Raw genomic sequence first — 12451 nt, forward strand, 5'->3', positions numbered from 1 at the left:
GCACAGTTGGTTGCTGGTATAAAAGGAATCTTCTCAACGGTATCTTTTTCAACTCTGATGTGTACTGCTTTTTGGCGAACAACACAGGACTGTCACTCTGAGAGACAGAAAAGACAAAACTTTCACCTTCTCATACTCAGATTTTGCATAATACAAAGCGGAATGCCAGCGATCCAGATAGCTAGATGCTAACTCTGTGTGTCTGCTGTTTGGTGATCATGGGTGGGTTGTGCACAGCGGGTGCATCAGAGCTTTTCCACTGAAAACCGCTGCAAGTTGAAAGGAAAAAAATGCACTCGCTGCTGAGATCATTGACAGTAAGCCTGACTTGACTCTCATGCTGGTGATACCAGGTCATGTGCATACATACTGCCATCCACACTGCTGTCTTTACATCAATGCGGGATGAATAAAGGATTATCTTATCTTAAAGCATATTAAAGACACTGGTTGTGGGTTTTGGGTTTGCCAGATATGTTCATGCAATACTGTCACATAGATTAATGTCTTGTTAGTATGTGGATATTACTCCTGGCTGCCTGCGTAAAGTGTTGAGACTCATTGCTGCAGTTTGGTTGATAGTTAAACTATGTGTGGTGCAAGTTAGTGCTCACAATTGTTTTCCACATTGATTGAAATGCAACAGAACTGCATTGTCAATTCAACTTCAAAGGAACTTATTTTGTCCTGGATTACGATGGTTTTTGACGTATCACAAGTATGTTTCAAATTAAGGTTGCAAGGAGGAGGTCAGAGTGGATGGTTGGGTCAAACAAAAACAAGACTTTCACCAAGGAGATCGCTGTACGTGGCCCGTGTGAAACTAAAAGTCATCAAAACGATCACAGGTTTTTAGTTTGTTTTGTTACAATTTACAACGTTAAGCAAATGTTTAAAAGTTCAACTTGAAGTTTCCCTTGAAATGTAATTGGAAGTTCACTTTATTTGTATGGGAACATCATTTTATAGGAGACAGGGCTGTGAAATACTTATATCATCTATAATTTCTCATTTAATCTCATGATTCAACATGCACACGTTTGGGTACATTTTGTTTTTTTAATCATTGGACGAATAACGCATGAGTAGAATCAACACAATGATCTTTGCATGTAGCCATCTGTGGGGCAAACTTGGTAAGTGATGGACCAACCAGGAGCTCTCTTTTCCTTTCATCTGAGAGCAAGTTTAAAATAGATCAGTCTTATAAGTCCCCTTACAGCACACCAAAGCCTGTCAAATCCAAAAGTTCAAAGTGGGTTTAGACGGCGTATATGTAGCATATGTGAAGGATCAAGTGGATTATGACCCAAGCTTTCGGTAAAGTGAACCTTTGATGAACTGAATGACTCTGTGCTATTTTTACCGGCAATATGAAATGTATCCGGTGGGTGTGAGGTGGTCCTGTAAACAGGTGGTTAACTTGGTCAAATTCTCACTTGCTCATTTACCGGAAATGGCGATTGCAACATTCTTCTTCTTTTTAATGGCAAATTGCAACAGCTTGTCGCCCGCCAAAATACCTGTCGGCTTGTTTGCTCACTTGACACTTGTTCACATGATTTTATTTGTACTTGCTTGTGTGCCTCCTCTTTCAGGCTGGGTGGAAAATGCGCTGCCACCTGCACCATTTTCACAAGTTTGATGGTCCGTCTCTCCTGCCGCTACGTAAAAGATGGAGAGCATTGAGGGTGAGAAGTGTCCAGCCACCACACTCAACCTTTTAACCTTTCATAAGTATACCGTCCGGGTACCACTGCACTGCATTTTGGCATACTTGTCAGTGTAAACACATCTATGCACTCAAAAAATAGCAAGTGAAAGAACTTTGAAATGCAAATAAAGACACAGCAGGGGGGCAATTTCACCACCTCTCGAAAACATCATGTGGATAATGAATAGGCTAAAACATTCAATCACACAGTGAAGGTACCATTTTGAACCATTTTCATTGTCACTTTTGCTTTTAAGCTTTTAATCTAGTCAATAAAAAAGATTCCATGATTTTGAGTGGAAAATTGCCACACTTCTCCTCACTAAATGGTGTTTGCCACTTAGCTGTTCAATTGCAAAAACAAAAGCTAAAATCCTAAATGAAACCACATCTTCTGAAATGTTTCTGAATCTATTCAACACTTTGGTTTTATGGTGGATATTATGTGAAGATCAATAAGTTAAACATGAATAAAATGCATGTGTCTGTGCTAAAAGCTAGAAATAATCCACCGCCCATACCTCTCCTCTTCCATGGCCTTGGAGGATTTATGTTTTGTGTTAAGTAAGGCTGAAGCTACTCATGTTATCTCACTCCATCAATAGCAAATACATTAACAATATCTAGTCGCTGCAAGCACACTATTAATTTACCACGACCTGTCCCTACAGGGGCAGAATGATTGTTGGAGGCAACGAGGTGTATCTGCTTACCCTTCCCTGGGACACGGTGTCGCTGCTGGGGGATCGATGTCCACTGAGCTCGGGAGGAAGAGGGGCAGGCAGGCAGCCAAGCAGCCGGCTGGAGGAAGCCCTCGACCTCAGCTCGAGTGACGCTGTCACCTAAGAGGTCCCAGCAGGCCCTGCAGAGACAGAGAGGGATGTGCCGCCTGATGCTGGAGCCATGTCCTTTCACACAGAAACACGGGCCTTCGTCCCTCAAAGGTTGAAGAGGACAGAGGTAATAGATATTGCGAGCTCCGGTTCGTGACAGGAAAAACCCAGGCCGCCTTTGGACGGATGATTGTCAGTCATTTATCATTTGAAAAACTGCAGTAGCTCTCAATCAAAGCCAGAACAATTGAAAGAAGATTGAATGTATTCTTACTGCTATGAATCAAAACTTGAATTTATAAGCGATAAAATGCATTCTCGCCCAGTTCAATAAACGACAGCCGCTACAGCCTTATTCACCTTCCCAACTAACTACCCAGTTAGGTTTAGGAAAATATTTTTGATTTGAGTTAAAAATGGTAAGTTTGTCATGTATACGCTTATTATCAAAGTGCCGTTAGTAAAGTTCTAAAGTTACAAAGCAACAGTCAAATAAGTCAACGCTGTCTTGGTTTCACACGGGACACGAACAGCAGTCTGCTGGGTAAATGTCCTGTGTTTGTTTGACCCGGCCAACCTCCCCTCTCACCGGACTTATGTGGACTTTCTCAACATTTAAACAATACCAGTTGCTCTGACCGTCTCACAATGACACGGATGGCTTTACATTGGAGTTAGTTAGACCCCGGTGCGTCTCAAACAAACACTGAAGGGTGCCTTGGTGCGACGGTATCAGATGCCGAGCTGACCGAGCTGCGTACTCGACGTGCTGCGAGTGAGGCCGGGTAGTGCACCGACAAAGTAATAACATACAGTGTGGAATAAAAGCTGGCCTATTATTTGCTTACAAGGCAAAGAGTTCATGTTTTGTGTTAAAATGTAAAAGCATATTTTCAAAGTTGCTGATAAAAACAAGGGAGCTTCCTGACTCCTCTACACACACGCTCCTCCTTTTGACCTCTCCAATTAAAAAAAAAAAGAAAAAAGACCAGTGCAAGTTTTCCACCCTGCTGCTGGATAAATAAGAGTGTATGTTGGAGCTCATGAGCCCCTGGAGCAAAGCTACCGCATCAGTGAGCTCCTCAACCTCACGACTGTTGCCCTCAGTGAGGGCCAAAGGCCAATAATAGAGCAATTGCAAGCAGTCCGTGTGACAGTGGGGATTGTGGGAGTGCCTGGGTTGGGGTTCACGTCGTGGAAGTGTGTAAATACAGGATGGAGTGTGACACAAGGAAGAAGGAGATACCAGGACTTACAGAAAGTGGTCCTCTGCAGCAAACACCAGTGTGGACACATAGTTATTCCAGTGGGTGGTCAGCGCAGAAAATGGTTTTGACATTGAAATATCAGACAAGCAGAAAATTGAGTGTTTGATCTGTTCCGTCATGAGGGATCACTCGGTCACATCAAAATCATGGCTCAAAGGATGTGATGTGAATGCAAAGAGCACATCATGAATCAAAGGACGGGAACTGTGCCGATAGGAGCAGGAGCAGTCCAACTCAATGTGATTTTACGGTAAAAAATTAACATTCCTTCATCTCTTCCCATTTAGCTGTTTCACACCAAAACAGTCGTGCACGTCACAATTCTTTGCTCCTGGCCGTTTCCAGCTGCCAGCCCACAAATGCTCTCGCAGGGCCTCACTCGTTGTGCCTTTGTCTTCTCCGGTGCTCTGGAGGAGATTGAAATTCCTCGTGTGTAATGATATTTGAAGTGATTAAAGAGAGTCGTTCAGTGGAGCTGACAGTCCTAATGGAGAGCAGAAACCGCTCGTCCGGCCCTGTATAGCCAGACGGAGCTCATGACAGCCGCTGGAGGAGCTCAGAAATGCTCTGCTGTGGGACAAAAGTGCCAGGAGGGATATATTATCTGATTATATTTACAAAGACATTGTTTGTTTATTCGGTTACGCTGTACGAGAGACTGAAATATCAAGACAGAATCACGGAAAACATATTAACAGAGCTAAGACAAAAGTCTTGTTTGGCACCACAAGCTTTAGAAATCCTGGAAGTCCACCAACCACTGCTGGTGGTCTCTTCACTTCAAAAGTATTGAACCAGAAATGTAGCGCAGTCTTCCTTCGTACACGCGACATAAAAAAACGAATCATCGATGCTATTTATACCTTGTTGTATGACATGATACAATACATTCATGGATGTCAAACTGTGACGTTGGAAGACGTCTGGCAATTCAACTTAGTTTTACTATTATTTCAGTTAGCTTGTTTTGAGCTCTTCCGTTTCCCTTGTGCATTGCATTGTGGGACATTACAACAGCATCAACAGTACACTCAGAATTCAAGTGTTTTGTTCAGTATGCATTGTAACATCTTTGAGTATACTTGTGAGTTTACAATGTCTGCTGTTAGAATATAACCTGGATTCACTGTGTGTTCTTATATGATCATCCTGTAAACCTCAAAAACATGATTTTTTTATGGATTTCTGCGTTTCTTCTCTATTTTATTTGCCTTTAAAAAAAATTGCAATTTTCCGTAAAAAACTTAGTGAACTCTGCTTTTACAGTTTGACATTATGCTGTTATGCAAGATTATTCAGATTTGACCTCAGGCTGAGAATCACTTCAACTCATTCAGTCAACATTTTAAGTCAAACTTTCTCACTACAACTTTTTCTGACTATTACAATTTCGAGTACACAAGTCAAAACAAATAAAGTCAAAACAAATAAAGATTTCTGAGCAAAACTAAATACAAATTTCAATTCAGTTTTAATCATCCTGGCACCCTACCTGTGAGAAATATCAGCATTTGTCGGTTGTACATGATTGTCGCTGAATATTATTTTGCATAAAATCGACATGAGATGTGCCGACACATCAGCTTTACACACGAGGATATAGATTTCAAGAGTACACCTTCTTCTCCAGGGTAATTTTCAGGTTGAGAACGTCTCGCAGGTGTAAAAGGAACGGGATTCCTTGCTCCAGTCGCTGACAGAACGCTGTATCCAAACTGTCAAGCAATCCGCCATTACCCTGGGGCTTCGCCGCTTGTCTCGAGCATTCCCACTTTAAAAGATAATTATCGATCCCTTTCTTTGGACCTGCCACTCAGCTCTGCTCCCTGTGTAATAAGCTGCTCTCATCCCTGTGCTGACAAGGATGTTTCCCAGCACCAGCCGACCGCTGCACAATCACACACTGGCTGCTTGCTGGTTGGGAGAGAGTCGGAGCCAATTACCCTCCTTTCCCCCCAGCACTTCCATCCTTTTCCCCCCCGCTGTAGTTAACTAGAGCTAATGGAGGTTTGCTCTGGCAGGGATTGTAGAAACCTCCATGTTGCTCTACAGCTTCCTCAACTGGTTTGTGTAAATTAATTTCCTTGATTTATAGATTGTCCATGTTAAAATAACAAGCTCAGTCTGGAGTATAAATGTGATATTCTACTTTTTTATTTGATATTTTGCAAACTAATTTCCCCCCAAACATTGCACCTCATTCCAGAAATCGAATAAATGTGTGTCCTTTCTTTCACCTGATGTACTGTATCCTTACTTTAGGCAGGTTTTCCAGTTGAAAGCTCTTCCTTGTCATCTGTAATTGCCTCGGGACATGAAACTTCATTCCTTGAGAAAAGATGTACAACTGTGAAAAAGAGAAGCCGTGCATTGTGGGATATTCCCTCCTAGTGCTTTGGGATGTTTAATTTCCAATGGTTGTTAAATAAATTATTCACCTTTCTTTTCACTGTCTAGGACTGTAAAGCTGCTTGATCTCATCCCCATCCCCTTGTGTTTAACATGATAATTCCTGATGCCAGAACTGCATTGGCTGTGTAGGTATGCTGTGTACACAAATAGAAGCCTCTATGTACATAACAGTAGTCATGTAGATGAAAAAATGCTTGTTTACGCCAAATAAATAATGTTTCAAGTCAAGACAAGAATTCATTGACGTCATCTATAAACAGTAAAGCTCCAACAGTCAACCATTTACAACAACACTCCTTCTTCACCTCACACTCACGTTCTCAATTAGCTCATTCGTTCAGGATGTGGAGGCAAACCTTGGTTAAGTTGTTACGTCCATAATTACATCAATGCAGAGAATAACTGCAATTAAACAAAGGTAACATATTTGGAGAGTTGTCATTGCTCGTAAAAGGCAAAATCCCAAATTACAAATCGGTTTAACATTTTAGCATTTCAGGGAATTAAAATGACCAGAATTCTAACTACAGTTTTCAGTCCTAAGTGCAGATCAGTATGCAAGAATCAATTCTTACTGAGAATGCCTTTCAGTCATTTTATTTTCAAAAAATGTACTAACCCGTTGAGGTGTTTTACTCGATTACAAATTAATAAAAAAAGTATCATCGTCCTCATTCAAACTTCTGGAAATTGAAATAAAAGCAGTACTGAAAGGTACATATACAGTAAGCTGGTAATGCATAAATTGTGGTAATTCCAATTCCAATAAAGATCCCAACGTTTTCAAAAATATCAAGAAATATGTGTGAAGATATGTATTATGCACAAGAGGTGAAGAATGTCGTTTCATGTGTCTTGTCTCCGTCACACATCAAGTAGAGTTTCATGTTTTGGATCAAATATAACAAGTTTTTTGGAATACGTTAACATCAAGAAAATGTAAGTGGAAAAAGAACAACAGGACATTAATCAACATAGTTATATTAACAATGAATTAGATTACTAGTTTTGTGAGAGATGTGACTCGTAGGGTCAACGTGAGTGCGTAGATGAAGCGTCGAGTTCTTTACTTTTTCCTCACTTAGCGGCTGTCTAGTTAGCTATAGCTAACGTTAGCTTGCTAATTCCACCATGCTGTCAAGCTAACGATACACTGGTTACTGAAAATGAGTAGAACAGCCACTTAAATGTAATAGGAGGGAAGGTGAAGAGATGTTTTTGACACTGGACGACTACAATAAGACCAAAACATCTGCAAAGAAACCCCCAATGACGATGAAAAGGGACAAATCAACTTTATAAGTTATAGCAGTAATTACATATTTACTTTACTTTTAAAGAAAATGTTGCCTTTAACAGTTTATTTTTACACCGTGGCTTCAAAGTTTTACCAAATTAAAAGATATCAGTGCTTCTTCGACAACTGCCATTAGACAAAAGGGTGAAAATAATGTCCTGCCTGGATCACACACCTACTAACCTCCATTTAGGAAAGATGAAACCCAGTCATAAAAACAGATGTTTAAACTATGTATATACGTATGTAGTGGTTGCACGGTAACTTGAGAATTGTTATTAATTCCTCATACTAGTGCTGCTGAATAATGATGTGCTCCTCAAGCGTTATCGTCAGGACATTTTTACAGCAACTGACTCTTATTATCCAACATGCTTGCAGCAAGTGAACTTTGCTTTTGATGGATATTGACATTCCTGGAGATTGTCACAGCACAAACTCTCAAACCACTACGCCGACCTGCCACTTAAGGAAACCTTAGTGGTGAACATTGCAATCCATATTTTGCCTCTAGTCAGGTTTGCATTATCCAGACGATATGCTTTAGACAGACGATGTGTCGCGAATTCTCTGCTGAACAGTCTTTGTTTTTCAATTCCCTCTTCAGAATTCAGACATCCCACAACCTGCGTTGTTTGTGCACCTCGCCCCCCAGAATGAGAAGTATGCCATTTTCTTGCTCCCAAGGTTGATGAGGCAGCGCTGGCATGGTATAAAGGGAGATGGAGGATTTGGCAAACAGTCTTCTTCATCCCCACAGATCAGTTGTTGAGACTGGGTGGGTAAATCCTCTTCTCAGCCCCTTCCTCTCAGCGCCATCTTCGATCTGCCATCATAGCGCCTAATGACTCGCAAAACTCAATCCAATCTTCCTTTCATTTATGTTACTTTGTACATTACTTTCTTCCGTTAAACACACACATAAGTAAACCAGAATTTATATAATGTTGGTTCCATTCTGCACGTTAACAACTTTTTCACACATTTCTTTCCCGCGTTGTGTCACTTGTCACATCCCAGTCGCCGGGAAAACACTCGGTCAGAGCTCATGTAGAGCGTTTGTATTGAAAGACAAATGGTATAATCATGATAACGTTATTGAAAGTGACATGGTACAATAAAGAGTAGAACAAGTAGTTGATAGGTCAAACAAGCACAGGACTTTCACCCATGGTAACCGCTGTTTGTGTCACGTGTGAACCAATGAAATCGTCCCTTTAGTCTTGTTACGTAACGTTGCTCCGCTTGTTATGTTACGTAAGAAAGGCTGCTACGTGCGTTTGTTATTTATTCACGCTAGTCACGTTGCTACGGTTGTTACATCAAGTCGTTATTATTTTCACATCAACCAAGATGTCTTTTCTAACCTTAACCAAGTCACTTTGTTGCCTCCTAACCAATCGTTTAACAGTGTCAACGTGTTAATGTGTGTTTCTGCACGCATGATAAAATGTTGACATAAAACATATTCATTGCATGTATTTCTGGTTCTGAAACGACTACATTTAATGTATTTTATGGCAACTGGGTTGATGGTCAATACATACGTTATAATAAGCATTTCGCATCTGATCATATAGTACTGTGACTGAACATGTGCTTTTTCTTTCCATTTTCTTTGAGAAAGTTAAATGTTTAAATATGTTCCTCAGACACTCTGGCAGTTCATCTCTTAATTTCAGATGTCACGGCCCGTAATGCTCCATTAACAGCTGACGTGATCATTTGAAAGGGATGATTGTGAGAGCACACATGCTGGATATCTGGGCATATGGGTGCTGCTCTAATGGATACATCTCAATTATAGTCAGCGTGTGAGATCCTCTTTCATTATTTTGTCTCCATCTTTGGTGCAAAGTCTTCTCCCGAACTAGAGATCACCTTTCAGTCTCTGTAGCAGCGGGTCACCCAGTGTTGTGATTTTGTGTTGATTTTCTATTCAAGTGCAGCTGGTACCTTTCTGTTTGTTTCAGTCAAATCAAATTGCGTTTGTAAAACACATCTCCTCCTGTGTTTTTGGAGGCCCGGTATCTGGAATGTGATGAAATGGCAACAGATTATACTGTTATTAGTCAGTAATAAAGTCAAATTGAATGAAGGTTTCTCATGATGAGATTTCATCTAACCATAATCATCATTTGCAAATTGAGGCAAGCAGGGAAAGGGTTAAAGACAACTGGAGGGTTAACCCGTGCAATGCGACGCAGAGAGACTACTGGAGAACAGCCTGGGGCATTGTGGTGGCTGCCGATGCTATCGTTGTTTTTGTGCTTAATCGCTGTGGCTAATGACAGGAAATGAAATCACCCACTGAAGCCCAACACGCTTCCCACAGAATAATTACTGCTGTTGACCTTGTGCCTCTCTCCAGTATGTAGGTGCACGACGATAACTCTCACCACACACTCAGTCACTACACATCGTGGGCTACTTCAGGCTGCTCTATTAATTAAGCTCTTACTCATTAGAGACCAACAAACACATGCAAACTGAGTCACTGTCTTCATGTTGTAGACACTGTTAGGAATTAAAGGATCCGTCTGGTGCAACCCTGGTGACATCAGGCACAGTTTGCTAAAATGACTATCATTAGGTATCCTGTCATGTTCACATCGTTGAGAAGGCTAAAAACACAGCGTTCGTGCAGTCGGTGTGATAATCTGACACAACGCAAAGCCTAATGGAACGTGTCAGTGTATTATTTCTGAAATTTCTGAATCTTACTCAGTTATCGATTGTGCTTTCACATTACTTGTCATGATATGTATTGTTCCAGAGCAGTGCAATGCCACTTATTTTAGTTGTAAGACAGCGCTCATGCATGCACACATTTGTGTTTTTATAACTTTTGGGTTCACCACATTGACTTACATGCATTTCCCGGACAGTTACCCTCAGCATAACCACTACCAGCCAAATCCTAACAATCACCCTAACCTGAACTTTTTTAACAAATCTTCACCTAAACAATCTTCACCCTAAAATGTAATGATTAACGTTATGCATTTGTCCGGGTAGGAAGGCGGTTGCACACAATGTGACTGTGTAAACCGATTAATGTTCCCACAAGATGGTTAAAACAGACGTGTTCTGGCATTTAAAGGGAATGTTCGACATTTTGGAAAATATATTTAGTAGCTTTCTTGCCCAGAGTTAAATGAAATTGATATCACTCTCGTGGCTGTTTGCTGAACATGAAGCTACCGCCAACAGTCGGCTTGGCACAAACATTGAAACAGGGGAAAACAACTAACCTGGCTCTGTGTGGAGGTAACACAATCTGCCTACCAGCTCCGCTAAAGCTCACGAAGAAACGTATCATGTCTTGTTTATTTAATCCCTATAAAAACGAAGAGTCAAAATGCAAAAATGCCCAATAAATTGTCCTGCTCAGACAGCTAATAAGTGAGGGTTAGAGGTGCTGGTAGGAGCCAGGCTTTCTTTTCCCCCTACTTTAGTTTCATTAGCCGGCTGCTGGCTGTAGCGTCATCAATATTCTCATCCATCTCTCAACAAGAAAGCACATCAGCATATTTCCCAAAAATGTTAAAATGATACTTTAATAAGGTAAAGCAATGGAAAGTAATCCCATTCGAACCCTGTTCATCTGCTGAAAGTCAAATCTTGACAGCACCCTTTACATGGTAAGCTTTGGCTGCGGATCCAACCTCAGGTTTGTTAGGGGGGTTGATGCTGAGTGTGTGTGTGTGTGTGTGTGGCTCGACCTTGGGAGCACTGCTGGGTGCCATTGATTTGTTTACCTGTGCACTGCTGACAGTTTCTCATTTGGTTTCTTTTGCACAACACTTCCAGGAGAGGAGACCAGCGTCTGCACTTCACAGCCGACGATGCGTGATCAATGTACCTGATAGATTGGCGCTGGCAATATAATTCTGTTGAATGGCCGTTTAATGGGTGTGAGCGCTCCATTTAGTAGCCACAATAAGGTGCCTTTAGTGACTGAAGCAGCATTGTTATAGGCTGCAGGAGGAGGAAAACAATATCATGAAAGAAAAGCTTAGTTCAAAATACTTTGGAAGACAGGAGACTGTGTTTCATTCCACTTTTATTGCAGATTACTGAAAGTATTTGCAAAGTACAAGAGAAAATGCAATTTAGCATCATCAGGGCTTTTTGGCATTTTTCTTTCAGATGGCGAGCACAAGGTTTGTAAAAGCTTTTAAACACGAGTTAACAGAGGGTAAATGAAGACAAAAGGGCAACACAATGACATGAAAACATGGTCTCCTTTATTTGTGGACCTCTTTAAACACTGTTCTCATTTCGTTGTGACCCATTAAAAGTATTTTCCCCAAATATCTGCAATCGTGGATTGACACACGGGAAAAGAAAACACGTTTGAATCACTATAATGAGGCTTTTACCGGCATAGCTGAACACAAACTGCACCATTTACTGCATCGCTTTATGATAATGAACTGGTCGCCAACTTTCAGTTTCCAACAGTGTTTTATTTCCAACCCCCTTCTTTTCCAATAGGATTCTACTTGTAAAAAAGCCTCATTTTCTCATATGAACTCTTTCTGTCTTCTTGAATATGATGACATGGTCACAGGGAGGCAGTGTTGCCACTCTCCTAGCGCCGGAATGTGGTGACGGGAGGAATCCACTTATTTAAGGTGTTCAAAGTGCTCCTGATTTGCCACTGTAATCCCGCCACAACAAAGCAGAAACACGGCGAAGGGAATCCCAGTTGATGTTCTCTCTGTGACACATGAAGGTCTAACTCCTCAGGTGACAGCACCCCAACGACATCCTCTCGCTGAGAAGAGAATTTACGAAGACTGGAAGCCGACAGGACAAATGTTTGCATTGAAATCAGTCGGGATTTACAACAAGTCGCGTGGAAGACTTGGTAGATCCCTGCCTCTTGTTAAGAGAGGGAGAAACATTCACTCTGAATGCA

This window comes from Melanostigma gelatinosum (genome assembly GCF_949748355.1).
Source record: "Melanostigma gelatinosum genome assembly, chromosome: 17".
NCBI classification, from domain to species: domain Eukaryota; kingdom Metazoa; phylum Chordata; class Actinopteri; order Perciformes; family Zoarcidae; genus Melanostigma; species Melanostigma gelatinosum.